General features: G+C 47.5%; 1 protein-coding gene across 4 annotated transcripts in view; it reads right to left on the bottom strand.

Moving 5' to 3' along the window:
- CDH12 (cadherin 12) overlaps nucleotides 1-12563 on the bottom strand; it is an 873293-nt gene that overhangs the window by 579949 nt on the left and 280781 nt on the right. For 2 of the 4 annotated variants that reach the window (XM_077353396.1, XM_077353393.1), the window contains exon 3: nucleotides 2386-2477. The gene's annotated coding sequence lies outside the window, so the exon portion shown is untranslated. Of the gene's footprint in view, nucleotides 1-2385; nucleotides 2481-12563 lie in introns of all 4 variants that reach the window. The other 2 variants (XM_077353395.1, XM_077353394.1) reach the window with 1 other exon arrangement.

Genomic DNA, 12563 nt, shown 5'->3' on the forward strand with positions numbered 1-12563 from the left:
CAACCGAGGCTGCTTACCTGAATTAAAATCAATAAAATACAAGCAAAATATTTTACAAACCCAGAAAGTCATCATAAAAAACTACTGGCAAGCATCTTGATTTTTTAAAGTAACAAGACTAAAAGCACAACACAGTGAAAGAAGAGTCCATAAACATCTGAACATCTCTCTTTAAAAGCATCTCACTTTAGCAGCATCAAAACCGAGCAATGAATGTAGCCAACGAGCCCCCCGTCCTAGAAGCCGGCATCTTTCTGTGCACAGCTGCGTATCGCTTTGCATCATCCCACTTTTTAGCACAGGAATCCGTACACTTGCAGGACCGGGGTTCTGAATCCGAACGTTCCACTCCGCCTGCACGAGGGGCCGCCACGGATACTCCAAACCACCCTCTACCTGATGCAGCCCATCAGAAACCAAAGATGGAACCTGGTCAATAGTTCATGCAGTCCAGAATCATCCAAACAAGCAGAAGTCATATTTTGGTTGAAAATAAAATAAAAACAGAACATCAATGACCAACACCACCACCCCTCAACAAACCAGCCAACATTCATGAAGAGGACGGAGGTGACAATCCTTTTTGCTTGACTGGAACTCTCAACGCCTTTCTCCAAACAAGGCATCCCCTAATCCATGCGGGAAGTGTTTCAAAGGAGAATGTGCTAGCTCAGCAGCTGAGTGGCAACCCTGCATGCAGTTGTCTCCACGTTTAAACTCCTGCATCTCCATGGCGAGGTCTCAGGTAACAGGAAGGGAAAGTCCCGGGAGTTTGAAGAGCCACTGCCTATTGGATCAGACAGTGCTAGGCTACATGGGTCAGCATCGGGGTTGGGCAATTCGGCGCACCACACCTGCTTCGGCGATTGCACTGCGGTGCTGGCCATCTTGGGCTTCCGCGATCACCAAAGCGGCCACGACGCACCGAAGCGCCCCACCTTAGGATTCAGCATCTTTGGGTGCAGTGTGCAAATTCACTTCATGCACCCAATCCCTTTCGGTAGGGGGAAGAGCTAGGCCTTTTGTAGAAATCCTAATTCGGTTGTCTCACATTAGAGGTCACTTGAATGGTGCCAGAAGGGCATGATCCCAAAGCCACATCCCAGTTTGGTGAGGAATGTTGCTCAAAGGCTGGGATCAGGAAAGGGTCTATTTTTTGGTCTCTAGAGCAGGGGTAGTCAAACTGCGGCCCTCCAGATGTCCATGGACTGCAATTCCCACGAGCCCCTGCCAGCGAATGCTGGCAGGGGCTCGTGGGAATTGTAGTCCATGGACATCTGGAGGGCCGCAGTTTGACTACCCCTGCTCTAGAGTATGTTGCATAGAAATGGCAAAATATGCCTTTTAAATATTTCAAAAGAATGGTCACACTCCAAAGAAACATGCCTCAAAGTTCAAGACTAAAGAGAAGTTTCTTGACTGCCTTTCAGCATGACACAGCTAACCTCCTTCACAAATGGGATTTCAAATCAAGTAGAGGATGCCTGCTGCTGAAAGAAAAAAAGAAAGGGGGGATCCCTTAAATTCCATGGTGTGGCCACACACTTTTCTGACAAACTTAGCACAACACTTTGCATCTCAGCATTTATAACAACAATTTTCCCCATTAACCTTTGGCTTTTCAATTTCAGCCCATGAGGACTCACTCCTTTGACCTGCTGAGATAGTTGCCGATCCACATGGTCTTTGACCAAGTTGGTGAGCTTGAGCTTTTCCCTTCACTTTGTTTTGAAAATGGTGGATGAGCAGGTCAAGAGAGTCTTAAAGCAGAGGGTGACAGACACTGAGCGTCCACTGGATTCCTAGAGGACACCACATTTCCTGTCCACACAGTACTCTAGGTATGTAGTTTCTCTGGCTGCATCCCTCTCTCCTGATTGGAGATTTTTAGGAAGGCTAGATGCCAAGTACTCCCTTCAACAGCTTTTGAGGAGCAATACAAAATGTCCCCAAGGCAGACAGGCTAAGTCCCTGTGGATCAGGGAAGACAGAAACGACGGAACATGTCTTCTCCATCGCCCCAGATACCAACAGCATCGTCCCAAAGATTATTCCTCCTCTCTTAGTAGATTCTCCGGGCGATCAGACTTGGCGTACACAAAATTGCTACTAATCCACGGAAATCCACAGGTATCAGCATTGGTGGCAATGTCCTGCATGGCGGTTTTTAGAATTCCCCAGTTATTGGTGACTTCAATTTATTTATACATTGCAGTATTCTAATGTTCTTTTGTGTATTCCCTTCTGAACATGTATCTCCCATGGAATTTTATCGTAGACTAATTTATATTATATCATGACGGATGGGAATCTGGTAAGATCTGTGCTGGTCTGAGGCCATAATAACGAAGACTCAACATGATAACAAACTCTTTTTGGTCCTACCTCAGAATGTGACTCCAAATCAGCCGAGAGCTCCGAAGTGCAGTCAGATTCCTCACTTGCCAAAGTCATTAAACACAGGTGGTAAATGTGATCTGCTGGGAATAAGTAAATAGATGCGTATTAACTGCAGGGCAGCTTACTAAAAACAGCACAATGGAGCATTGATTTTAATTTCAGTGAGCGAGGAACCTGTGATAGTGCAAAGAGAGAGATGCAAATTTCCGCTCCAGCTCAGGGCATTTCATCAGTCTTGCTGAAGCCCTGAGCAACCCTGGGAACTCCCACAGATGGTTCCCCTGGGTCAGCTTCTCCAAGTTACCCCAAAATGTCGCTTCAGGACAAAATCTCGTGACAAGAGGGGTTTCTTTGGGGGGATTCTGCCAGAGAACAGCCCACCCACTTTGTTGTGAATCGGGCTCATCTAAAAGCCCAGCGGCTGTTCTGTGCTTTACCCGTTTTTATTTTAAAAGCCGTAAAGTGATTCGGTGGGAATGACAGCCCTGAAAATCAACAGGCAGCATTCTAAAAATCCACACCACAGAGTGGAACACTACACAGAACTACGCATAACAAATAGCCCAGTGTAATTTCATTGCTTTAATGACCCAGTTTGAACTTCCATCTTGCTTCTCACTTATGAGGACAAACCCACAAAGCTTCATTTTTGGCCTACTGTTTAGACCAGGGGTAGTCAAACTGCGGCCCTCCAGATGTCCATGGACTACAATTCCCAGGAGCCCCTGCCAGCATTCGCTGGCAGGGGCTCCTGGGAATTGTAGTCCATGGACATCTGGAGGGCCGCAGTTTGACTACCCCTGGTTTAGACTCTATTTCTTTGGTTTCATTCCCCCCCCTTAAAGATGCACATATCCCATTAAACAAATGGAGGGAGGTGGGTCTCTCACTCCCCCTTTGCCCAGCATTTTCTCCTGGCCCCAGAAGGAGGATGGCTGGAGCTCTGGGGCCTCTCTGTGCCAAGAGGGCTGCATCTCACCATGTGGCACCAAACACTGGCGCTTTCTCCTATTTAAGAAATTGTCCTGACAGCCTGACTCTCAGAGGTATGTGGGGCAGATACCTGTTCTGGAGCGACTTAGTCAGGCCCACCCTCCCTCCCTCGCAAAGTCACACACATACAGAGACATACAGAGACATACAGAGACTCCCTCCCCCAGTTTCCCCCTTACTTGTGGGTTGCCCCACCTCCTCCCTGCTTCCTCTCCCCTCCCTCAGTCGCAAACACAGAGAGAGACTTCCCCCCTCCCGTTTCCCCATTTACCTATGGTTTTCCCAAGCCCCCTCCCTCCAAGCAAGCAAACACGTGCACACACACACACACTCCCTCCCCCCTCCACTACTGCCGAGACCCCCACACGTCGCATGCGCGCACGTAGATGCACACATGCAAGTGCTTGCGCATGCACTCTCTCCCTCCCCCCCTCCCGCTTAACTGCTCTTCCGCCGCTGCCTTGGCCCCTGTGGTTGCACAGCAGGTGTTCAGGCCCCAGGGGCCACTGCAGCCCCTTCCAACACTTTGGGGGTGGCAGCCACTGCCTCGGCCCCAACGGGTCTCACAACGTCTGCCCATGCCCCTGGGGCCACTCACTGGGCCCTCCATCTTCTGACCCACTTCATGGGCAAGACGACGGACATTGCGTCTGTCTACATTTCTTTTTGACAAGGCACGCCAGAAGATGTGTCCCACACCAAAAATTCTCTCCCAGACATGTCCACACTCCCTCTCTCTCTCACATGAACTTAGCAGCTCAACAGCATCTCAACGTTCTAAATATATTTTTTTAAATCGTGCCTTCAAACATAAAGTCTCTTTCACATATTAAGTCAAGCGTTCACACATTCTGTTTTTCTCACATGCATGCACGCATAGAGTGCATAATGATTCTAATGCGGACACAGAGTAGTATCTGAAGAAGTCCCCCCTTCCTTTTGTAATCTGCACCCCCCTAGGCCAACATCGCCTGGGTCATCTATTCTGACACTAGGGCTAAGCAGGAAAGGTGAGGCTTCGCAGGGAGGAGCTGGGTATTGACAGTTGCTGCCACCAAATTGTCTTGATGGCATTAATTGTATTAGTTTTAATGGTTTTTATATTTTTAATGTTAAGTGCCATAAGCTGGTCGTAAATAAATAAGTCAATGTCAGGGAAAGGCCACAGTCTCTGTGTCTGCTATTGGCCATCCGTAGGAATTGGTTAATATGTGTGACAGGAGCCTGGACTGGAAGGTCTGATCCAGCTGTTGGAAAGGTTTAAATTTGCAAAGAGGTGTGAAGTATCAGTTTCATTAAGAATAGAAACAGACTTTGTATAAAAAGAGGAGAGAGAAACCTAACTGACTGTCCAACTGTTATTCTGCATGCATTCACTCTGTTCAGAGGCAATCAGGGAGGAAGGAGCAGGAAGTCTCCAAATTAGCCAATTAGGATGATGGAAGATATTATTTGGAAAAAAATCAGGAAGTTTCTATGCTGACTATGCTAAATATCCATGTCCTCTAGTGCCCCCTGCAGGACACTCTTAGTTCAGTATGCACAGTGGAGACCCTGAATATTCCAACACAGACAAATGGAAGTGCCTTGTCATCCGTGCAGTCCCTGTAAATGGCAGTGTTTGTATACTGCAGCAAGGATCAATTCATTAATTGGTTTGCCTCAGTTCAGTTTACAGTCCATTATTCCGTTTACTTAGTTGAATGGGAAAAAAATAAAGTACATCAAATGGGATTCTTGGAACCGCTTTCATAGCAGTACTTGTAGAATTGAAAGAAAAGTCATGATTAAAATAACACTGCAATTGAAGCCTGAGGGGGGTGGGAGAGAGAGAGAGATGGAGAGATAGAGACAGAGTAACAGAGACAGAGTGCATATCCAACTGCCTATCAATATATACATTAAAACAAAACAGATTATGTTTGCCATATCAGTAGTCACTGGATAAGGATAATGGGTGGCAGGGATGGATTTTGATTGTGGGGGGGGGGGGGAAGGTCCCTTCACTTTTTCTTCCTTAATATTCCTGACCTTTGACATCCCTGGAGTGTTGGGATAGCAGTCTCCAGAGGGGGCCTGGGGATCCCCAGAATTACCGGTCATTTCTACACTACACAGATGGTTTTTCCTGGAAGACATGGAAGCTCTGCAGGGAGGTCTGGGTGGCTTTGTGCCCCGCTGAGGCCCCTGTCTCCCCAGACTCCATCTCCAAATTTCCAGGAGCTCCCCGGCCTGGATCTTCCCTATCGCCTGCCGGCAGCCAGGGGGAAGATGGTGGCACTGCGGCAATGAATCCCCCAAGAACAGAGCGACCTCAAACCCCAAATGGCCAGAGTGTTCGCAGGACCTTCATATCTAGGCAGCACCTCTGGATTGTCAAGAACTGTACCTGGACTAGTAGAGCCATCCTAGGAGCATTGTCCTGAGGTGCCATTGGATCACACCTGAGTAGGCTCGCTTAGGACTGCAAAGTGACCAGATTTCTGCAAGGAGGGAGGCCAGCCTCAAGGCGGGACTTTGAGATCCCCCCAAAGGTCAGCTTATCTCCAGGCTACAGAGATCAGTCCGCCTGCAGGGTGGACTCTTTGGCCCTCAACCGCATTCAGGCCCCTGTCCGCCTCAGGCCTCACCTCCCAAAAACCAGGGGTTTCCCAACCTGTAGTTCGATGGCCTGAGGGGACTGGCAGCCCTGTCTGTAAGGCCAGTCAAAGTTTTTGCTTCTGTTGCAGGAAAAATGATCCCCTATGCCAGGGGTGGCCAAGCTGTGGCACTCCAGAGGTCCATGGACTACAACGACCATGAGCCCCTGTCAGTAACTGGGGTTTGGCTGCTGTGTGACAGAGTGTTCATGCCCGTGGGCCATTAGCCTGACCTAACATGGCTTCTCTTATGTTCTCTTGCATTCTGTATTTTGGGTGCTTGGGGGTCAACAGGAGAGGGGCTTCAGTAGTTTTGGGCTGAGAGACGCTTGGCAATATACTAATTAGACATCCTCGGTGCCCCCTGTAGGATTCTGGAGATTTTTGGTAGGGGCAAAATTCCTGAGTAGGCTCGCTTAGGACTGCTTGGGCAGGAAATTCGGATCACTGTGGGTGGGCAGGAAGTTGTGAGTTCCTGCACTGTGCAGGGGGTTGGACTAGATGACCCTGGAGGTCCCTTCCAACTATGATTCTATGATATTCTTCATAAACTCTTGAATCATGTACACTGCAGATCTTGCACATTTCAGCTCGTAGGAGGTTTGGTGACAGGAATAATGGTTTGGGGTATGAAGTGCTGATCAGTTACGGCTTATTTATGGTGACCCCAAGAAAAGATTTTCAAGGAAGGCACCATGCTGAGGTGGCTTGCGGTTAGGGTTGGGCGCTTCGGGGTCCGAAGCGGCCGTTCGCTCCCAACGGAGCCAGCGCCGCGCCATGTGGCGCGGCGGTGGCTGCGTTGGGAGCGAACGGCCGCTTCAGGCCCCGAAGCGCCCAGCCCTACTTCTGTTGTTTTCCTTGGGTTTCCTGGTGGTCTTCTGCCCATGCACTGATCCTGCTTTTCTTCCAAGATACCATTCTACCTTCCTGACATGCTGCACCATTAATACGGAGGAGAATGTTAAGTCAAAGACGAATTTCCCCCTGAAATTATGAGAACTGTGCAAAAGGCAAAATAAAGAATGTTACAACTATAATTTTAAATATTTTTTAAAGGACCTAGGTAGAATTCTGATACTTCAGCCTTGCTCCAGTAACAAGGGCCTCATAATCCACAATTTCAAAATCCAGGAAGAATTTCAAAGCATAGTGAATTGGAGAAGCAGCCCTGTTAAATATAATCTCTAAAGCCACAAACCCAGATGCTGCACATTCCATCAGCTTACAGATTTATCACAGAAACAGGCTTCTTTAAAAAAAAAAAAAAAAGGAAATGGATGGAGTAATAAATTTTTATAAAGACACATTTTATTTGAAGTCACAGATTCAGAATCCGAATGCTGAAACCTCAAGACAGCTAGCTATTTTCCATGCTTGAAAAGCATTTTCCTTGGCTTTCCGCTGATTCCGTGAAATTAGTATTAAAAACTGCACTCCGCAATCACAGGTAATCAGTCCACAGCGGACCCTGTCATTAATACGGCGTTTTGCATTCCTGCTGCTAATAGTCCCAAGTGGGATTCACTTATTAGAAATTGCCATTTATTTATCATTTTGCACAGCCCATCAGAAATACGATTATTAGGACATTTAATGGCACAAATTAGCACGTTTTAAAAAGCCCGCTGCCAATGGCACTCTAATGACCAATTTCGTTTGCAATGATAACACCGATTCAATTCCTCTTCCTGGGAATGAGTGACCCAGTTTCAGCCCGAAACATACGGAAAGCTACTTTCCCAGGCAACCTGCTAGTTCAGTGTAGTGGTTAGGAGTGCGGACTTCTAATCTGGCATGCCGGGTTTGATTCTGTGCTCCCCTACATGCAACCAGCTGAGTGACCTTGGGCTCGCCACGGCACTGATAAAGCTGTTCTGATTGAGCAGTGATATCAGGGCTCTCTTAGCCTCACCCACCCCACAGGGTGTCTGTTGTGGGGAGAGGAAAGGGAAGGCGACTGTAAGCCGCTTTGAGCCTCCTTCGGGTAGGGAAAAGCGGCATATAAGAACCAACTCTTCTTCTTCTTCAGTAATCTCAGGGTTCTCTCAGCCTCACCTCCCTCTCAGGATGTCTGTTGTGGGGAGAGGAAAGGGAAGGTCACTGTAAGCCTCTTTGAGACTCCTTCAGGTAGAGAAAAGCGGCATATAAGAACCAACTCTTCTTCTTCTTCTTCTTCTTCTTCTTCTTCTTCTTCTTCTTCTTCTTCTTCTTCCTCCTCCTCCTCCTTCTCTTCTTCTTCTTCTTCAGTAATATCAGGGCTCTCTCAGCCTCATCTTCCTCACAGGGTGTCTGTTGTGGGGAGAGGAACTTTCAGCCTCCTTCGGGTAGGGAAAAGCGGCATATAAGAACCAACTCTTCTTCTTCTTCTTCTTCTAAATAAGGAGCTGATCTCCCTACAGCAGTGGTTCTCAGCCTTGGGGTTGCGACCCCATTTGGGGTCGCCTGGCCACTTCTGTGGGGTCCCCAGATTGTTAGCTGTCGTAGCTGCAGCAGCAGCAGCAGCAAGCGGCGGCCGGAAGTGGTGGAGAGCAGTGGCCAGCAACTGTAGTAGGCGGCGGGCGGCATGCTGCAGCAGCGGGCGGATGGCGGTGAAGGAGCCATGGCAATGGCTGCCTCCACGCTGCCCCGACTGTTGTGCGCCTACGCGCACAACAGTCGGGGCAGCATGGAGGCGGCCATTGCCATGGTTCCTCCACCGCCATCCGCTGCTGCAACCTGCCGCCTGCTGCCGTCGCCCGCTGCTACTTCTGGCCACCCTCACCTTCCCATGTAGGTACAGGCTGGGCCCACCCCAGCCTTCTCTGTGCGGAAGGGGCTTCTCTGTGGGGGAAGGGGCCAACTGTTGTGTCCTTACGCATGCACAAATGTGTGCGCATGTGTGCCAGCCCTGCCGCTGGGGTCACCGCATTGAAGCGGTTGAGAACCGCTGCCCTACAGGTTATTGTATCTATGGAGAAGCAACGGCTGCAGGCAGATGTCAGCCATTTTAGAAATGACAACAGGACAACTGGTCATCTGAAATGACTGTTGTAGTAAACTAGATAGTAAAGAGTTAACTGGAGCCTGATTAGGAGTGGAGGGAAACTCCACCCCTCAATTTATTCTTTTTCCTTGCTTACCTTTTCCTAAGTTAGTTGGAGCTAGGTTGCAAATAAAGAAGTTGTGTTCTGCAGCTCCTGTGAGTATCTGGATTTGTCGATTACAGAAACTGTGACAACAGTCAAATGTGTGTCTGCAACACATTTCCAGCCTTATAAAAATTAAGATGCCCACGAAAGCATTTGGGCAGTTGTAGTCACTGCCGCTTGTGGATGCTACAAGGGATCAACCACCAAATTGTTTCATGGGCTACAATATTTTGAGAACGAAGGGGCACCTTTAAGTGCAACAAAGCTGTTTCCAAAGTGTATGGTTTCATGTGCATGCATGCTTTCTCAGGAGGGACATGGCCACCCTGTTGGAAATACAGTAGCTGCGTGTGATGACATTACGAGTCATCAATCCACAGAAGTCAAAAGTCCATCGCAGGAGGCCTCACTGGGAGGAGAGAAAATGCCCAGCTACAGTTTTCAAGGACAGACTGGCAGTTTCCGTCCCATTCCAGCCTACGGGTCAAACTAGACGATGCTGCATCCCTGATGGGGGTGCGGTACCATTTGAGAAGGTTTATTCCGGTTTGCAAGATGCTATGCAGAAGAGGCTCTTGTTCCTTCCCCCTCCCCCCATCCCAAGCTGTTTCGATGATGAAGAAGGAGACAGAAGGAGAAAGGAGAAAGAAGGAGACGGAGGAGGAGGAAGAAGAAATAGGCGGAGGAGGAGGAGGAAGAGGGGAGAGGAAGAAGAAGAGCTAATTTCTGTACCCTGCTGTTAAGAATGACCTGTAGCTGGAGTATTGAAACTCCAATGGTTGAACCATTGACCCATTTCACAGAAACATCTGTCTCGAACTTTTAAACTTGTGTTTCTAAGAAACATCTGAGCACCCCTGCTTATGGTTCTGGTATGTAGACAGGGAGGAAGAAGGGGGCACAAAATATTGTCTTAGCAAAAAGACAAACATGGTAAAGCTTGTCAAAAGGGGAGCAGAGCCTCTGCGTAATGCTGTGGCTTCCTTTCTGGGCACAGTTGAAGTTTCTACCTTTTCCAGAAAAGTGCAGTTTTGGTGACGCAAGTGTTTTGTTTTTGTTGTTAGACGACTTAGACTCAAAAGGTTCGTACCATGTCAGATCTCGCCATTCATTTGTCATTTATTCACCGTTATCACAAATAAAGTGAATTTCCTATGTTCCCATCACCGCTTTTTACTACCTGAAGGAGTCTCAACGTGGCTTACAGACACCCTGTAAGGTAGATGAGGCTGAGAGAGCTCTGAGAGAGCCCTGCTTGGCCCAAGGTCACCCAGCTGGCTGCGTGGGAAGGAGGAGGGGGATATCATGCCCAGTTCTCCAGATGAGAGTTTGCTCAACCATTCCATAGAGGCAGAAGGGCTCCCCATTTCAGCATTTCAGAATGGAACATGGGGAGACAGAACTCTTTAGCCACCCTGGTTCCCAGCAGAATTGGGCAACAAAGACATTTTGAAAAGTTTTAAAATACTCTAAGATGGCGTTGCTAGGAGACACAACATAGTCTCGTAATGGCTGTCAGTGTGTGTGTTATTTTTGTCCTTCTGGAAGCTCTCCAATGCCATGGCATTTCTGCACTAACCTTCTACTGAGCTGGGACGGGGCCATGCGTCACCTGTAAGGCTAGTTGTGCATTAAGATACATCACTGGGAAGGTAAAAACGGTGTGACTTCACCAGCATCACAAAATTCTAATGGATATCATTTACCCCAGCTAAAGGAGAAATCAATATTACTTTTCTTCTCTAATTTGATGCGATGGGAATTGAATGTGAAGGCTTGGAACAAAGACTGATATTATATTATTCATATTCATCCCAAAAAATAACTCATAACCAAGCAGAAAATATTGTTCTGGCCAAGGAATGCTTTGTTGGGTATTGGCTAGCTTTCTTTTATTAATCTAAGGTAGGAAAGATCTTACAACAAGCCTGTGGCCACATCCCTCCATCCCCCCCAGGACATATATTACGGCACATGGATTTTTTATTTTATGGCATCTATATTTACACACTAGCAAAGACTTGACAAGAATTATAAGAGAATCCTCTCCCATAAACAGATATTTCAGCTGGATCCTTTTCTCAGATGCTCAAAGCAGTTGCTTTCCATTTAATGTTTGCAATATAACTCAGTTTAAAAATTTAAATTTATATTGCATTTGAAGTGGTAACTTTCCTGCCTCCCCTTCCCAATACAGTCACACCCCCTTACTATTGTGGCTCCATAGGACAGGAAAGCCTCAGGAGTATCAAGGCCTGAAAAAAATATCTGGCTATCTGAGGGGCACATCCTGAGGAGATCAGGATTTGGGGAGGAAAGGACAATGCCAGAATCCTCCCGCCAAAGCAGCCTTTTTCTCCAGGGGAAAAGATCTGGCTGTCTGGCACTCAACTGGAATAGCGGGAGATCTCCAGTTGCCACCTGGAGGTTGGCAACCCTGGACATATCACGGGGGTTCCAGTAGGAGGAATCAGCAAAAAACTGCCCTGTCCTCCTACAAGCAGCAGTTCTAATGCATGCGGAAAGGAAGAGGAGGATCTCAGCCACAGTCATCATGAGAATAAATAGCTGGCCTTTCCTTCCCAGGTCTCAAAATCTTAGTCAAACTGCGGCCCTCCAGATGTCCATGGACTACAATTCCCATGAGCCTCTGCCAGAAAACACTGGCAGGGGCTCATGGGAATTGTAGTCCATGGACATCTGGAGGGCCACAGTTTGACTACCCCATCCTAGGCAGCTCCTGCTAATAGGAAACGTTGGTTTTCTGTGCGTCAATTCCAAGTTCCCGAAAACAGAATGTCCATCAATTCCGGAATATAAACAAAGTCACTTCAGTCTACCAGTTTTATTAACATTTATCTGGCGGGCTGATAAAAATTGGGGCCATGTTATCTGACTGGAACACACAAGGACCTCAGTGGGCACAAGGCTAATTAATTCCCTTTGGCATTTTATTTAGAATGAAATGAAATATTGTGATGGCATTTTTTGTAACCTGCCTGAGGCTAACCAGCATACTAACAGGAAGGAAACGCTCCAATTTCTACCTCACTTCTGACATCCGTGTTTCTTCCCAACCAAGTCACTCATATGGGGGCTTCATCAGCACACAGCTTTGCTTCCGGAGGGAAACGAGCAGAAAACCTTTTTTTTAAGGCAAGATACACCAGGGGAGTTAACCCAGCAGATTAGGTTACAGAATAGTGTTAGTGTTGTTAGTTGACAAGCTTTGTGTATCTGTCAAATGTTTGGAACCGTGGTGTCTGAAGCAGAACGGTCAAAGCCTGAAGTTGGAATCTATGGCTGAACTGTCCACAAATTAGTCACATTCATATGTAATTTTACTAGAGATATGTATTTTACTAGAGATTAAGCCCACTGTAAATACAATACACCAGGCACT

Source organism: Paroedura picta, chromosome 9, assembly GCF_049243985.1.
Source record: "Paroedura picta isolate Pp20150507F chromosome 9, Ppicta_v3.0, whole genome shotgun sequence".
Taxonomy (NCBI): domain Eukaryota; kingdom Metazoa; phylum Chordata; class Lepidosauria; order Squamata; family Gekkonidae; genus Paroedura; species Paroedura picta.